The following is a 12,569-nucleotide window of genomic DNA, read 5'->3' as shown; positions in this document are numbered from 1 at the left end:
ACTACTCAGAAAGCACAAGGACTAACTACATGGAACAGCTAGCTACTCTGACAGAGCAGGGACTAACTACATGGAACAGCTAGCTTCTCCGACAGAGCAGGGACTGACTACATGGAACACCTAGCTACTCTGACAGAGCAGGGACTGACTACATGGAACAGCTAGCTACTCTGACAGAGCAGGGAATGACGACATGGAACAGCTAGCTACTCTGACAGAGCAGGGACTGACTACATGGAACAGCTAGCTACTCTGACAGAGCAGGGAATGACGACATGGAACACCTAGCTACTCTGACAGAGCAGGGACTGACTACATGGAACAGCTAGCTACTCTGACAGAGCAGTGACTAACTACATGGAACAGCTAGCTACTCTGACATAGCAGTGACTAACTACATGGAACAGCTAGCTACTCTGACAGAGCAGTGACTAACTACATGGAACAGCTAGCTCGCCACTCTGAAACATTATCGGAATAAATTATACCAGCAGAAGAAGCTACGATAGCTATTCACACAGCACAGACCAGTTGAAGAATAGCTGGCTATGGACAGCGTAGGGACCAATAGCAGAATAGCTAGCTATACTGTCTTTGGGACAGAGTAAGGACCACTGTTTGTGGGACAGCGTAGGGACCAATAGCAGAATAGCTAGCTATACTGTCTTTGGGACAGAGTAAGGACCACTGTTTGTGGGACAGCGTAGGGACCAATAGCAGAATAGCTAGCTATACAGTCTTTGGGACAGAGTAAGGACCACTGTTTGTGGGACAGTGTAGGGACCAGTAGTAGTACAGATTGTTGTTGGACAGCACAGGTATAGTAAGAGGCTGTCTCCTAAACGGCACTCTATTCCCTACATAGTGCTACGGTGGGCCCTGGTTTAACTGGGACCCTACAGTGCATTTGGAAATTATTCAGACCCTTTGACTTTTTCCACAATCTTGTTTCTCATGGTCTGAGTCCTTTAGGCACTTTTTTGGCAAACTCCAAGCGGGCTGTCATGTGCCTTTTACTGAGGAGTGGCTTCCATCTGGCCACTCGACTATAAAGGCCTGATTGGTGGAGTGCTGCAGAGATGGTTGTCCTTCTGGCTCAGTTTTTTGCTCTGACATGCACTGTCAACTGTGAGACCTCATATAGACAGGTGTGTGCCTTTCCATATCATGTCCAATCAATTGAATTGACCACAGGTGGACTCCAATCAAGTTGTAGAAACATCTCAAGGATGATCAATGGAAACAGGATGCCCCTAGGCTCAATTTCGAGTCTCATAGCAAAGAGTCTGAATACTTATGTAATTCTGTTTATAATTTTTATATAATTTGCTAAAATTAAAAATATATATATGTTTTTGCTTTGTCATTATTGGGCATTGTGTGTAGGGACAAAAATGTTTAGAATAAGGCTGTAACGGTTTCAAAATGTGGAAAAAGTGAAGAGGGTCTGAATACTTTCTGAACGCACCGTATACATGAAATAGAGCAACAGAAGAAACAACAACAGCATAGAGCATTATGGTTGTTAGAGGCAATCCAATAGAGTTCACAACAACACCATGAGACCAGCTAGCTAGCTAGCCAGAGGACAGAATGTAACAGCAAGGTTATCCTCTACCAGGGCAGTCGCACGTGCGGTCCAACAGCAGTGACAGAACACGGGGAAAAACAATCCATCCAGGTTCAGATACCATCACAACAGCAATAAGACCAGAGCTAGTCGAAGGTAGTTCGAGCGATCTCAGCACATGGACAGGAGCGTGTAGCAGAGAAACATCTCGAAAATATAGTTTGTCAAGTCACAGGGACTGCAGAGGAACAGGAGAGATGCTAGCTACTCTATCGTGTCGTAGCTGAATCAGAATTAGTTAGGTAACATTGATAAATAAGATGTTTTATCTACTTTCATAATATGTTTATGTGGATGAAGTCACCTGGGGCCCAGAGAGGGGAGAGGTCATGGCATGTCTTCATATGTATCTGTTAAACCGGCAGCGTAGCCTAGTGGTTAGATTGTTGGAGTGTTAGAGTGTTGGACTAGTAACCAGAAGGTTACAAGTTCAAATCCCCGAGCTAACAAGGTACAAATCTGTCGTTCTGCCCCTGAACAGGCAGTTAACCCACTGTTCCTAGGCCGTCATTGAAAATAAGAATTTGTTCTTAACTGACTTGCCTAGTAAAATAAAGGTAAAAAAAATAAATAATAAAAACCATGTGAAGGGCTCCACAATGTCTGTACTTCAGTCACTCCCTCCTTTTCCCATTGGGCGGAGGAGTATGGCAGTATCTGGAACCATTGTATGTCCCCTCTGATGTTGAAACTTATCTTGACCTAGTATATGACCTAGAGGCTCACTCCTCTCAGAGAGCTTGTCCAGGGGTGGATTGTATTTGAGATGGATGTATCTAGAATTGACAATTGATATATGCCATTGGATGAGGTAATGTTTTGGTAATAGGAAGTACCAAGAACAAGATTAGAACCTCGTTTTAGAGACCAAACTGAACGATGATTTATGGAGAATGCTGTCTGGCTATGGTATACTCCTCTCTCAAGTAAAAGTCTTTCTTTGTGAACAGTTTCTATTATCTGTGGTTTGTCATGTCGACTAGAGGGTAGATCTTTGCTATAAAAGATCTCAGTTGCCATTATGTTGAAACTCTGAGTTTTGTGTGGTTTGTGTGGTCTCCTTATTTAGTAATACAGGAAATTACCACGACACTAGCAACAGCAATTCTACTAGCTACTTGGAGAAGGGATCCCTCAGAGAAACACAAACTGGACTAACTACTCTCACAGGGATTAGACTGGACATAACCTGACAGACAGAGACATAGCTACTCTCACAGGTATTAGACTGGACATAACCTTCCAAACAGAGACATAGCTACTCTCACTGGGATTAGACTGGACATAACCTGACAGAGACACAGCTACTCTCACAGGGATTAGACTGGACATAACCTGACAGAGACACAGCTACTCTCACAGGGATTAGACTGGACATAACCTGACAGAGACACAGCTACTCTCACAGGGATTAGACTGGACATAACCTGACAGAGACACAGCTACTCCCACAGGGATTAGACTGGACATAACCTGACAGGGACACAGCTACTCTCACAGGGATTAGACTGGACATAACCTGACAGAGACACAGCTACTCTCACAGGGATTAGACTGGACATAACCTGACAGAGACACAGCTACTCTCACAGGGATTAGACTGGACATAACCTGACAGAGACACAGCTACTCTCACAGGGATTAGACTGGACATAACCTGACAGACAGAAACACAGCTACTCTCACAGGGATTAGACTGGACATAACCTGACAGACAGAGACACAGCTACTCCCACAGGGATTAGACTGGACATAACCTGACAGAGACACAGCTACTTTCACAGGGATTAGACTGGACATAACCTGACAGAGACACAGCAACTCTCACAGGGATTAGACTGGACATAACCTGACAGACAGAGACAGCTACTCCCACAGGGATTAGACTGGACATAACCTGACAGAGACACAGCTACTCTCACAGGGATTAGACTGGACATAACCTGACAGAGACACTCTCACAGGGATTAGACTGGACATAACCTGACAGACAGAGACACAGCAACTCTCACAGGGATTAGACTGGACATAACCTTACAGAGACACAGCTACTCTCACAGGGATTAGACTGGACATAACCTGACAGACAGAGACACAGCTACTCTCACAGGGATTAGACTGGACATAACTTGACAGAGACACAGCTACTCTCACAGGGATTAGACTGGACATAACCTGACAGACAGAGACACAGCTACTCCCACAGGGATTAGACTGGACATAACCTGACAGAGACACAGCTACTCTCACAGGGATTAGACTGGACATAACCTGACAGAGACACAGCTACTCTCACTGGGATTAGACTGGACATAACCTGACAGAGACACAGCTACTCTCACAGGGATTAGACTGGACATAACCTGACAGACAGAGACACAGCTACTCTCACAGGGATTAGACTGGACATAACCTGACAGAGACACAGCTACTCCCACAGGGATTAGACTGGACATAACCTGACAGGGACACAGCTACTCTCACAGGGATTAGACTGGACATAACCTGACAGAGACACAGCTACTCTCACAGGGATTAGACTGGACATAACCTGACAGACAGAGACACAGCTACTCCCACAGGGATTAGACTGGACATAACCTGACAGACAGAGACACAGCTACTCCCACAGGGATTAGACTGGACATAACCTGACAGAGACACTCTCACAGGGATTAGACTGGACATAACCTGACAGACAGAGACACAGCTACTCTCACAGGGATTAGACTGGACATAACTTGACAGAGACACAGCTACTCTCACAGGGATTAGACTGGACATAACCTGACAGACAGAGACACAGCTACTCCCACAGGGATTAGACTGGACATAACCTGACAGAGACACAGCTACTCTCACAGGGATTAGACTGGACATAACCTGACAGAGACACAGCTACTCTCACTGGGATTAGACTGGACATAACCTGACAGAGACACAGCTACTCTCACAGGGATTAGACTGGACATAACCTGACAGACAGAGACACAGCTACTCTCACAGGGATTAGACTGGACATAACCTGACAGAGACACAGCTACTCCCACAGGGATTAGACTGGACATAACCTGACAGGGACACAGCTACTCTCACAGGGATTAGACTGGACATAACCTGACAGAGACACAGCTACTCTCACAGGGATTAGACTGGACATAACCTGACAGACAGAGACACAGCTACTCCCACAGGGATTAGACTGGACATAACCTGACAGACAGAGACACAGCTACTCCCACAGGGATTAGACTGGACATAACCTGAAAGAGACACAGCTACTCTCACAGGGATTAGACTGGACATAACCTGACAGAGACACAGCTACTCTCACAGGGATTAGACTGGACATAACCTGACAGAGACACAGCTACTCCCACAGGGATTAGATTGGACATAACCTGACAGACAGAGACACAGCTACTCCCACAGGGATTAGACTGGACATAACCTGACAGAGACACAGCTACTCCCACAGGGATTAGACTGGACATAACCTGACAGAGACACAGCTACTCTCACAGGGATTAGACTGGACATAACCTGACAGAGACACAGCTACTCCCACAGGGATTAGACTGGACATAACCTGACAGAGACACAGCTACTCTCACAGGGATTAGACTGGACATAACCTGACAGAGACACAGCTACTCTCACAGGGATTAGACTGGACATAACCTGACAGAGACACAGCTACTCCCACATGGATTAGACTGGACATAACCTGACAGACAGAGACACAGCTACTCCCACAGGGATTAGACTGGACATAACCTGACAGAGACACAGCTACTCTCACAGGGATTAGACTGGACATAACCTGACAGACAGAGACACAGCTACTCCCACAGGGATTAGACTGGACATAACCTGACAGAGACACAGCTACTCTCACAGGGATTAGACTGGACATAACCTGACAGACAGAGACACAGCTACTCTCACAGGGATTAGACTGGACATAACCTGACAGAGACACAGCTACTCTCACAGAGATTAGACTGGACATAACCTGACAGAGACACAGCTACTCTCACAGGGATTAGACTGGACATAACCTGACAGACAGAGACACAGCTACTCCCACAGGGATTAGACTGGACATAACCTGACAGAGACACAGCTACTCCCACAGGGATTAGACTGGACATAACCTGACAGAGACACAGCTACTCCCACAGGGATTAGACTGGACATAACCTGACAGGGACACAGCTACTCCCACAGGGATTAGACTGGACATAACCTGACAGACAGAGACACAGCTACTCCCACAGGGATTAGACTGGACATAACCTGACAGACAGAGACAGCTACTCTCACAGGGATTAGACTGGACATAACCTGACAGAGACACAGCTACTCTCACAGGGATTAGACTGGACATAACCTGACAGACAGAGACACAGCTACTCCCACAGGGATTAGACTGGACATAACCTGACAAAGACACAGCTACTCCCACAGGGATTAGACTGGACATAACCTGACAGACAGAGACACAGCTACTCTCACAGGGATTAGACTGGACATAACCTGACAGGGACACAGCTACTCCCACAGGGATTAGACTGGACATAACCTGACAGAGACACAGCTACTCTCACAGGGATTAGACTGGACATATCCTGACAGAGACACAGCTACTCTCACAGGGATTAGACTGGACATAACCTGACAGACAGAGACACAGCTACTCTCACAGGGATTTGACTGGACATAACCTGACAGACAGAGACACAGCTACTCCCACAGGGATTAGACTGAACATAACCTGACAGAGACACAGCTACTCTCACAGGGATTAGACTGGACATAACCTGACAGAGACACAGCTACTCCCACAGGGATTAGACTGGACATAACATGACAGACAGAGACACCCCTACTCCCACAGAGATTAGACTGGACATAACCTGACAGAGACACAGCTACTCTCACAGGGATTAGACTGGACATAACCTGACAGAGACACAGCTACTCCCACAGGGATTAGACTGGACATAACCTGACAGACAGAGACACAGCTACTCCCACAGGGATTTGACTGGACATAACCTGACAGACAGAGACACAGCTACTCCCACAGGGATTAGACTGGACATAACCTGACAGACAGAGACACAGCTACTCCCACAGGGATTAGACTGGACATAACCTGAAAGAGACACAGCTACTCTCACAGGGATTAGACTGGACATAACCTGACAGAGACACAGCTACTCTCACAGGGATTAGACTGGACATAACCTGACAGAGACACAGCTACTCCCACAGGGATTAGATTGGACATAACCTGACAGACAGAGACACAGCTACTCCCACAGGGATTAGACTGGACATAACCTGACAGAGACACAGCTACTCCCACAGGGATTAGACTGGACATAACCTGACAGAGACACAGCTACTCTCACAGGGATTAGACTGGACATAACCTGACAGAGACACAGCTACTCCCACAGGGATTAGACTGGACATAACCTGACAGAGACACAGCTACTCTCACAGGGATTAGACTGGACATAACCTGACAGAGACACAGCTACTCTCACAGGGATTAGACTGGACATAACCTGACAGAGACACAGCTACTCCCACATGGATTAGACTGGACATAACCTGACAGACAGAGACACAGCTACTCCCACAGGGATTAGACTGGACATAACCTGACAGAGACACAGCTACTCTCACAGGGATTAGACTGGACATAACCTGACAGACAGAGACACAGCTACTCCCACAGGGATTAGACTGGACATAACCTGACAGAGACACAGCTACTCTCACAGGGATTAGACTGGACATAACCTGACAGACAGAGACACAGCTACTCTCACAGGGATTAGACTGGACATAACCTGACAGAGACACAGCTACTCTCACAGAGATTAGACTGGACATAACCTGACAGAGACACAGCTACTCTCACAGGGATTAGACTGGACATAACCTGACAGACAGAGACACAGCTACTCCCACAGGGATTAGACTGGACATAACCTGACAGAGACACAGCTACTCCCACAGGGATTAGACTGGACATAACCTGACAGAGACACAGCTACTCCCACAGGGATTAGACTGGACATAACCTGACAGGGACACAGCTACTCCCACAGGGATTAGACTGGACATAACCTGACAGACAGAGACACAGCTACTCCCACAGGGATTAGACTGGACATAACCTGACAGACAGAGACAGCTACTCTCACAGGGATTAGACTGGACATAACCTGACAGAGACACAGCTACTCTCACAGGGATTAGACTGGACATAACCTGACAGACAGAGACACAGCTACTCCCACAGGGATTAGACTGGACATAACCTGACAAAGACACAGCTACTCCCACAGGGATTAGACTGGACATAACCTGACAGACAGAGACACAGCTACTCTCACAGGGATTAGACTGGACATAACCTGACAGGGACACAGCTACTCCCACAGGGATTAGACTGGACATAACCTGACAGAGACACAGCTACTCTCACAGGGATTAGACTGGACATATCCTGACAGAGACACAGCTACTCTCACAGGGATTAGACTGGACATAACCTGACAGACAGAGACACAGCTACTCTCACAGGGATTTGACTGGACATAACCTGACAGACAGAGACACAGCTACTCCCACAGGGATTAGACTGAACATAACCTGACAGAGACACAGCTACTCTCACAGGGATTAGACTGGACATAACCTGACAGAGACACAGCTACTCCCACAGGGATTAGACTGGACATAACATGACAGACAGAGACACCCCTACTCCCACAGAGATTAGACTGGACATAACCTGACAGAGACACAGCTACTCTCACAGGGATTAGACTGGACATAACCTGACAGAGACACAGCTACTCCCACAGGGATTAGACTGGACATAACCTGACAGACAGAGACACAGCTACTCCCACAGGGATTTGACTGGACATAACCTGACAGACAGAGACACAGCTACTCCCACAGGGATTAGACTGGACATAACCTGACAGACAGAGACACAGCTACTCCCACAGGGATTAGACTGGACATAACCTGACAGAGACACAGCTACTCTCACAGGGATTAGACTGGACATAACCTGACAGAGACACAGCTACTCCCACAGGGATTAGACTGGACATAACCTGACAGAGACACAGCTACTCTCACAGGGATTAGACTGGACATAACCTGACAGACAGAGACACAGCTACTCCCACAGGGATTAGACTGGACATAACCTGACAGACAGAGACACAGCTACTCCCACAGGGATTAGACTGGACATAACCTGACAGACAGAGACACAGCTACTCCCACAGGGATTTGACTGGACATAACCTGACAGACAGAGACACAGCTACTCCCACAGGGATTAGACTGGACATAACCTGACAGACAGAGACACAGCTACTCCCACAGGGATTAGACTGGACATAACCTGACAGAGACACAGCTACTCTCACAGGGATTAGACTGGACATAACCTGACAGAGACACAGCTACTCCCACAGGGATTAGACTGGACATAACCTGACAGAGACAAAGCTACTCTCACAGGGATTAGACTGGACATAACCTGACAGACAGAGACACAGCTACTCCCACAGGGATTAGACTGGACATAACCTGACAGACAGAGACACAGCTACTCCCACAGGGATTAGACTGGACATAACCTGACAGAGACACAGCTACTCTCACAGGGATTAGACTGGACATAACCTGACAGACAGAGACACAGCTACTCCCACAGGGATTAGACTGGACATAACCTGACAGACAGAGACACAGCTACTCCCACAGGGATTAGACTGGACATAACCTGACAGACAGAGACACAGCTACTCCCACAGGGATTAGACTGGACATAACCTAACAGAGTCACAGCTACTCCCACAGGGATTAGACTGGACATAACCTGACAGAGACACAGCTACTCTCACAGGGATTAGACTGGACATATCCTGACAGAGACACAGCTACTCTCACAGGGATTAGACTGGACATAACCTGACAGACAGAGACACAGCTACTCTCACAGGGATTTGACTGGACATAACCTGACAGACAGAGACACAGCTACTCCCACAGGGATTAGACTGAACATAACCTGACAGAGACACAGCTACTCTCACAGGGATTAGACGGGACATAACCTGACAGAGACACAGCTACTCCTACAGGGATTAGACTGGACATAACATGACAGACAGAGACACCCCTACTCCCACAGAGATTAGACTGGACATAACCTGACAGAGACACAGCTACTCTCACAGGGATTAGACTGGACATAACCTGACAGAGACACAGCTACTCCCACAGGGATTAGACTGGACATAACCTGACAGACAGAGACACAGCTACTCCCACAGGGATTAGACTGGACATAACCTGACAGACAGAGACACAGCTACTCTCACAGGGATTAGACTGGACATAACCTGACAGAGACACAGCTACTCCCACAGGGATTAGACTGGACATAACCTGACAGACAGAGACACAGCTACTCTCACAGGGATTAGACTGGACATAACCTAACAGAGACACAGCTACTCCCACAGGGATTAGACTGGACATAACCTGACAGAGACACAGCTACTCCCACAGGGATTAGACTGGACATAACCTGACAGAGACACAGCTACTCTCACAGGGATTAGACTGGACATAACCTGACAGACAGAGACACAGCTACTCCCACAGGGATTAGACTGGACATAACCTGACAGAGACACAGCTACTCTCACAGGGATTAGACTGGACATAACCTGACAGAGACACAGCTACTCCCACAGGGATTAGACTGGACATAACCTGACAGAGACACAGCTACTCTCACAGGGATTAGACTGGACATAACCTGACAGACAGAGACACAGCTACTCCCACAGGGATTAGACTGGACATAACCTGACAGACAGAGACACAGCTACTCCCACAGGGATTAGACTGGACATAACCTGACAGACAGAGACACAGCTACTCCCACAGGGATTTGACTGGACATAACCTGACAGACAGAGACACAGCTACTCCCACAGGGATTAGACTGGACATAACCTGACAGAGACACAGCTACTCCCACAGGGATTAGACTGGACATAACCTGACAGAGACACAGCTACTCTCACAGGGATTAGACTGGACATAACCTGACAGAGACACAGCTACTCCCACAGGGATTAGACTGGACATAACCTGACAGAGACACAGCTACTCTCACAGGGATTAGACTGGACATAACCTGACAGACAGAGACACAGCTACTCTCACAGGGATTAGACTGGACATAACCTGACAGACAGAGACACAGCTACTCTCACAGGGATTAGACTGGACATAACCTGACAGACAGAGACACAGCTACTCTCACAGGGATTAGACTGGACATAACCTGACACACAGAGACACAGCTACTCTCACAGGGATTAGACTGGACATAACCTGACAGACAGAGACACAGCTACTCTCACAGGGATTAGACTGGACATAACCTGACAGACAGAGACACAGCTACTCTCACAGGGATTAGACTGGACATAACCTGACAGACAGAGACACAGCTACTCTCACAGGGATTAGACTGGACATAACCTGACAGGGACACAGCTACTCCCACAGGGATTAGACTGGACATAACCTGACAGACAGAGACACAGCTACTCCCACAGGGATTAGACTGGACAAAACCTGACAGACAGAGACACAGCTACTCCCACAGGGATTAGACTGGACATAACCTGACAGACAGAGACACAGCTACTCCCACAGGGATTAGACTGGACATAACCTGACAGACAGAGACACAGCTACTCCCACAGGGATTAGACTGGACATAACCTGACAGAGACACAGCTACTCTCACAGGGATTAGACTGGACATAACCTGACAGACAGAGACACAGCTACTCCCACAGGGATTAGACTGGACATAACCTGACAGAGACACAGCTACTCCCACAGGGATTAGACTGGACATAACCTGACAGAGACACAGCTACTCCCACAGGGATTAGACTGGACAAAACCTGACAGACAGAGACACAGCTACTCCCACAGGGATTAGACTGGACATAACCTGACAGAGACACAGCTACTCCCACAGGGATTAGACTGGACAAAACCTGACAGACAGAGACACAGCTACTCCCACAGGGATTAGACTGGACATAACCTGACAGAGACACAGCTACTCCCACAGGGATTAGACTGGACATAACCTGACAGAGACACAGCTACTCCCACAGGGATTAGACTGGACATAACCTGACAGAGACACAGCTACTCCCACAGGGATTAGACTGGACAAAACCTGACAGACAGAGACACAGCTACTCCCACAGGGATTAGACTGGACATAACCTGACAGAGACACAGCTACTCCCACAGGGATTAGACTGGACAAAACCTGACAGACAGAGACACAGCTACTCCCACAGGGATTAGACTGGACATAACCTGACAGAGACACAGCTACTCCCACAGGGATTAGACTGGACATAACCTGACAGAGACACAGCTACTCCCACAGGGATTAGACTGGACATAACCTGACAGACAGAGACACAGCTACTCTCACAGCGATTAGACTGGACATAACCTGACAGACAGACACAGCTACTCTCACAGCGATTAGACTGGACATAACCTGACAAAGACACAGCTACTCCCACAGGGATTAGACTGGACATAACCTGACAGAGACACAGCTACTCCCACAGGGATTAGACTGGACATAACATGACAGAGACACAGCTACTCCCACAGGGATTAGACTGGACATAACCTGACAGACAGAGACACAGCTACTCCCACAGGGATTAGACTGGACATAACCTGACAGAGACACAGCTACTCTCACAGGGATTAGACTGGACATAACCTGACAGAGACACAGCTACTCTCACAGGGATTAGACTGGACA

General features: G+C 47.6%; 1 protein-coding gene across 1 annotated transcript in view; it reads left to right on the top strand.

Annotated features, from left to right (window-relative positions):
* unc5a (unc-5 netrin receptor A) overlaps window positions 1-12,569 on the top strand; it is a 303,882-nt gene that overhangs the window by 125,010 nt on the left and 166,303 nt on the right. The window lies entirely within an intron of this gene.

Source organism: Oncorhynchus masou, chromosome 32 (assembly GCF_036934945.1).
Source record: "Oncorhynchus masou masou isolate Uvic2021 chromosome 32, UVic_Omas_1.1, whole genome shotgun sequence".
Classification (NCBI taxonomy): Eukaryota; Metazoa; Chordata; class Actinopteri; order Salmoniformes; family Salmonidae; genus Oncorhynchus; species Oncorhynchus masou.
This window is presented reverse-complemented; position numbering and strand designations above follow the sequence as displayed.